This window comes from Neovison vison, chromosome 4 (assembly GCF_020171115.1).
Source record: "Neovison vison isolate M4711 chromosome 4, ASM_NN_V1, whole genome shotgun sequence".
NCBI lineage: Eukaryota > Metazoa > Chordata > Mammalia > Carnivora > Mustelidae > Neogale > Neogale vison.
Window position 1 is genome coordinate 45,350,566 of NC_058094.1, and position 6,863 is coordinate 45,357,428.

General features: G+C 39.8%; 1 pseudogene; it reads left to right on the forward strand.

Moving 5' to 3' along the window:
- Window positions 1-5,832: 5,832 nt before the first annotated feature.
- Window positions 5,833-6,595, forward strand: LOC122905316 (annotated as a pseudogene).
- The last annotated feature ends 268 nt before the right edge of the window (window positions 6,596-6,863 follow it).

Sequence of the window (6,863 nt, forward strand, 5' to 3'; positions counted from 1 at the left end):
ATGCTATGAAGGATATTCCCCCTCATAGTTCTGCCCAAGCATTGCACAATAAGCTTGTTATGTGTTACTACCTTTCATAGTCTTATCTGTTTCCTTGATCAGACCCAAATCCGTTAAATGAACTCCATACAGAGTACCCTTTAAAACTTGGAACCTGGTCTCCCAACCCTGGAAACTGACACTTTATATTTGGAATCCTGATCTATAAATAAGGAAACTGGCCCTATAACCATAGACTTTTTACTCTATCCCTGGAATATCATTCACCAAGAATGGAATCTGGTTTCTTTGACATGAAAATGGGAACTCCATATGTAGAATATCAATCTCCAAATATGGAATATCAATCTCCAAACATGGAACCTAATGCAAGGAACCAGCATTTTGTATGCAAAATCTATACTATCAGCATTGATTTAAGTCTCCTGGATCTGAATCTTGTCTTTCCAGGCATAAACTCTGATCCTTCAAAGGGGAACTGGTCCTAAAGGCATAGAATTTGGACCCCAGGCATTAAAACCTAGCCCTCAGGGTGCCTGGGTGGCTCAGTGGGTGAAAGCCTCTGCCTTTGGCTCAGGTCATGATCCCAAGGTCCTGGGATTGAGTCCCACATCGGGCTCTCTGCTTAGTGGGTAGCCTGCTTACCCTCTTTCTCTCTGCCTGCCTGTCTGCCTACTTGTCATCTCTCTGTCAAATAAATAAACAACATCTAAAAAAACCCCAAAAAACCTAGCCCTCTAAAATATGTACATTGCTCCTAGTAGCCTCCAGGTGTTTAATGTGTTAGCGATAGTTGTTTGTGCATTGTGAGGGTTGAGTGGTTTAATTTTTGATTTGTGTGTGTGTATATTTGTGTTACAAATAAGGAAGTATAAATTTTCACAAGACAAGGAATGCTTCCTTTCATCAAAAAAAAGATAATTACATAACATTTATACTGGTTTACAATGCAATCCCTTAAGAAAGTCCACAATCTGTTGTGTGTAATTTTCCATTGCTATAGCTCTTATGCCATCTTCTGGTCTAAATATAATTCAACTATTTGGGAATGTCTAGCATCAGTGGTTAGTAACTTAATGCTGTTTCAGAAACTTTACTCATCCTGTTTACTCATCCTGCAAATATCTATTTACACATCAAGTATAAAAATTTAAGTCAGCAACTTAAAAATGTATGATCACATAAAGAAAGTTTAATATGGTAGGAAGAAAACGTTGGAAAATCTTGTCAAAAGCTAACTTCAGAGATAGATTGAAATAAATACGTTCTTGAATAAACCTACATAAGCCTAACACAATACAAGTGTATTCCTAAACATTGATTTAGTTACGCTATAGAAAAAGCACAACATTTTGGAGTAAAAAAAACTTGCCACTAATTTATTATACAATCTTTATAAACTCACTTCTCACTTACCTTATTTCAGCCCTATTAAATAAAGACAATAATATCTGCCTTTCTCTACTGCCTCTATCCAGCTCTTTCCCCTGCTTATTCTTGAACTTCTAAATTATTATAAATCAGGATGTATTGCTATCTGCACATAAAGACATTAGAGATTTTAATTCAGAAAAAAAGATAAACCAGCATCTTCCCAGGATAGGGAAAAAATTTAAAAAAAGCTGTGCAGAGTTATTTGACAGCCTGAACAGACCCATAACCAGTAAGGAGATTGAAACAGTCATTAAAAATCTCCAAACAAACAAAAGCCCAGGGCCAGATGGCTTCCCGGGGGAATTCTACCAAACATTTAAAGAGGAACTAATTCCTATTCTCCTGAAACTGTTCCAAAAAATAGAAATGGAAGGAAAACTCTATATTCTGGAATTTTGAAAAACATGCTGAGTGTGTCCAAAGATTAAAGGGATGAGAGGTAGTAAAATAACACCTTCATACCTGATACACATTGAAGGATTTTCACAGTTCCAGAAAGAATAAAACTGAGTGCCAAAATTGATTGAAAAAGGCGATGTGGAGATATAAGATGGTATAATATTGAAGGTTAGGCCAACTAATCAGAATAAAAGATCACTCATCTCCTGATGGTGGCTTTAAGTCAAATCCTTCAAGTGCAAAAGCTGGCAGCTCCCAGCAGTTCTGTGTCTGGTCCTAAAAGAGAAGCCTAGAATATCTATCTGCTCAGTAATTCTTACCTCCTGCTCTAACTAGACCCCCAGTTCCTGTTATGGACCACAGTTCAGCTTGCTTGTTCCCAGCATCCCCTGTTCCCTCAGATGAGATCACAGATGTCATTCTACATTTATTTTGGAATATCTGCGATAATTGGTTAACATCTATACATTAGTCCAAACACAATCACCTCTGGTCGGTATCAGGAGAATGGGGCCCTATGTTGTGATTCACCATTAAAATCCAAGAACTTAGAAATACTAAAGAAAGTAGATGCTCAGCAAATACTTGTGGATCAATGATTAAGTGAATGCAAAGAAGAAAAAAAAGTAAAAATACAAAACATAGGAAAGAGGTAAAAGTTTTTGCATTTGGTTCATAATATGTCTTTCTTATGGCTGTAGTACTGTAAATGTCTCATGGAAACTTTGTTTTTAGAAAGACAGTTTTGAAAACACAGTAGCTGACACTCTATGTATTTTTTTTTAAGATGTTATTTATTTATGTGACAGAGGGAGAGAGAGAGATAGGTCATAAGTAGGCAGAGAGGCAGGCAGAGAGAGGTGGGGGTCAGGGAAGCAGGCTCCCTGCTGAGCATAGAGCCCGACATGGGGCTCTATCCCAGGACCCTGAGATCATGACCTGAGCCGAAGGCAAAGGCTTAACCCACTGAGCCACCCAGGTGCCCCACTCTATGTATGTTTATAACTTACATGTATACCCACGTTTTCAGTAGCATGTGTCTTTTTATATTATAATTCTCTTTTAAAAACATTATCTTACATAGATAAGAGATGATACCCTTCAGCCATTGCTGAATAGACCCTCTTTTTTTTTTAAGGGATGCATTTCCATTTATTTACTTATTTATTTATTTGACACAGAGAGAGAGATCACAAGTAGGCAGAGAGGCATGGAGAGAGAGAGAGAGAGGAGGAGGCAGGCTCCCTGCTGAGCGGAGAGTCCAATGCAGGGCTTGATCCCAGGACCCTGAGATCATGACCTGAGCCGAAGGCAGTGGCTTAACCCACCGAGCCACCCAGGTGCTCCTAAATCCCCTTTCTATAAGAACACTACAATTGTAGTTTATCAGAAAACATTTTTCTTTTGGTCAAAATATGTGAGGGAAGATGGCTTAAAATTATAATTATTTTGTTTTATACCTCTAGGTTAAAGGATATATATACAATTTTCTTAAAATACATTTTCTGTTGATATCAATGCAGTCTCATTCCTTTCATTCAGAGAAATAAAGAGCATTTGTGTGTCTATTAAAAAAAATCATGTCACCAAAGTGTGGAGATGTAAAATAAGATCATAAAGTAGGGAACACTGAATAGAGAAGGGAGTTAGTCCTGATTGCCCTAGGCATAAAGATAAGAGAGAGTGACAGAAATTGTGTGAGGTATTTTATTAACTTCTTTTAGATCAGCTTGGCCTCAACCCCCAATTCTCAAAAACTCCTCTCCATACCTAAATCTTCAAATCAATCATCACACCTGTGCTGATTTATTTCTCTGCTCTGACATTTTCCATGGCATCAGAGTGACAGAAAACAGTCCCTGGTCTGTGAGGAAGACCTACAACAGCAGGTCCTTCATGAGGAAGCAACATAGACGTATATCTGACTAACGGTTTTGAACTGAAAAAAAAACAAAACAGATTGAGCAGCACCGTCATTTGAAACAAAGTGTACTGGATGGCACATGACTAAGCCCGCTGAAAACCACATGGCTCTTGACTGGCCCCGGCGGCTGGGTCTGTTGACTGAGCCTTCCTCTCTCTCAGAGCAGTGAAGCGTCCAGAGCAGGGTCAGCGGCCCGCAGCAATGGCCCCCAGACGGAACGCTTCCACCACAAGCTTCTTTTGCATTTGGGAAACAAAACACAAAAAAGGAAGCTGTCATCACTGTTTTCGTTTTCACAAATCCTTAAGGGTGATACCAACTCCCATTATCCAGAAGTGGGGTAAAATCATAAACCATACAGTAAATGTGGTTAAAATCTTTGTAGTGCCCATAGCGCTGAACTCAGGCTGGTCAAGCAGGCTCAGACAGGCCTAGCGATTTTTCTCACGCATTGGCTATCCTTCCTCTGAGAAGCTAGTCTTGTTCTACAGTTCAGCCAGTTGCTGGCTGAGATTCTGTTCTAGCCTGAAGGACTTCCTGAAACACCTTTATCTTGAGTCTCCGAGGCCTGCCACGGCTCACAGGCCCTCCTGTCTTGTCCCACCGATGAAGTCAGTTTTCCTGAATATTGGAAAAGAGCACTGGACAAAGCTGAATCTGTCTTTCTTCTCCTCTGCCAACCACGGCAGGGCAATTGCTTTTCTTGCCAGTCATGCCTGAATTCTGCCTTTCAACTCCCAACATCCTCAACTAGAGGCTTGGCCAAAAAGGCCAATCCCCATTGGCTTAAGCGAGCAGGTGCATCCTGCTTCTGTTCCTGCCATTCTCCGCTTCTTCTCCATGGGTCCTGCATGTGGAGTTTTTCCTAGCACTTTACAGAACTGTAAGAAATGGTAAGACTACCCAATAAGAGACTGAACATCCTTCCATAAAGCACTCACATTATAATGAGAGGATTTCCGACAGACAGGAAGAGATACATCCAACAGCAAACAAGTAACTTACTTAAAAAAAAAAAAAAATTAGAAGCAAGAAAGCCAAGAGACAGTGATAACTGATTGGAGAGTTCAAAAAAAGCTGAACCCCAAGCTCGTGTTGGGAGAAGTCAGGATTCAAGCTGAATAAGGATATAACTGCAGAGGGGCTTGAGGAATTAAGTCCTTGGTAACACTGGGAAGGGGGAGATGCAGATGCAGCTGAGACATGTGATTAAGAACTCTTTGGGTTCCCAGATCTCCCTTCCCTGCCCTATGCAGAAGGCTGACTGCAGGGTAATGACACCACCTTCCTTCAATTTAGGAGAAGCTGGAAGCTTTCTTCTTTGTGAAGAGGCTGAACCAAGTAGGTTCTGAACTCAGGGACACAGGACATAGATGTGGGGAGTTCTGTATTATAAACTGGAAGATTAAGTGAGTGACTCTTCTGAATTATAAAACTCCTCTCTCCGTTTCCCCATTTGGGTCCTAGAATGCTATTCACCAGGCTTTTTATCTTCCAAGCAGGAGAGAATGGAGCTTTCTTCCCTCAGGCCAAAGTTCTTCAGATGAGGAATTTTCCCTCCTGAATGTCCCAGCCACTCACCCTTCAAAGAAGTCAGCTAGACCAGAAACACCCACACAAATGTCTCATCAGCTGCGTATGCCTCACTCACAATTATGATCAGTACCCAGAGGTCAGCAGATACTAGAGGAAAGCCACAAGCATGAAATCCCAAAGTAAAAAGGTGGAAAAAAAAAAAAAACCTGAAAAACCAAAACAACAACAAAAACCTTTATTTTTTTAAAGATTTTATTTATTTATTTGACAGAGAGAGAGAGATGGCAAGTAGGCAGAGAGGCAGGCAGAGAGACGAGGGAAGCAGGCTTCCCGTTGAGCAGAGAGCCCAGTGCAGGGCTTGATCCCAGGACCCTGGGATCATGACCTGAGCTGAAGGCAGAGGCTTAACCCACTGAGACACCCAGGCACCCAACAAAAACTTTTAGAAAATAACGTCCTCCCCCCTCCCCAAAATCTAAAAAAGCCATACAGCTCTCTGGTCTGATCTCCCTCAATGTCTGCTCAGTCAGTCCCACACCATGGGGAAGCAGAACAATCAAGTAATCTATATGAACCCAATAGCAATGCCCAGATCAAGGGGTCCAAACCAGTGTTCACAGCCAATGATCCAAGATTATCTGAAGTGACCAAGGCCTACCTGGGAAGAAGTGAGAGAACAACTAGAAAAGAAAAAAGCTCCAAGGCATTGGCTGAATTTGAAGAAAAAAATAAATGAGAACTGGAAGAAAGAACTAGAAAGACGCAGGGACACAGGGTGAAATTATTAAGGGGAAATGAGAGCTCATAAAAAAAAAAAAGAAGAAGAAAAGAAAAGAGAAAAGAAGATATCTGGTAGGTATCTTCTTCATCAGGCTCTCATTCTTCTGGAAGTTCTTCTGATTATAAAGGTGAGGATAAAAAACAAAGAAAAACAAAAAGGACCATTCACAAAATCTTCTGAAAGTTCCATGTCAGAAACTGAACTGGATAGTAAGGATAGTTTAAAAAAGAAAAAGAAGTCAAAGGACGCAACTGATAAATAAAAGGATATGAACAGATTCAGCAAAAAAATAAATAAATAAAATAAAAATCTATCTATCTATCTATATATATACTGAAAATAAATCTTTATCATCTATCATCTGAGTCCTTATTAGAATTAGATTATATTAATTCTAATTAGGTACAAGCAAAAAAGAAGAAAAGCAGTGAAGAACAAGAAAAAGTAACAGAAAAAAAAAAGCGTAAGAAACACAGAAGAAGAAAAAGAGAGCTTCTCATTCAAGTTTGGACTTATGGTAGCAGTAAGAATAATAAGGATTCCCTTGCAAAGAAAGTGCAATGTTTAAGGAAATTTCAACTGTGAAAATTATAACATAATTACTAAAATGCATGCATTTCCTTATTTTTAGAATTACTCCTGGACTATTTGGTAGCCACTTGGATGCTGCTGTGTGAAAGGGCCATCATTGTTGCCTGCTGTTGGAATATCTGCTTTTTTCTCTTCTGGTGCTTAACAACTCTGAGACATAATCCACTGTAGTTGTGCTAGTGGTTAAGATACACGGGG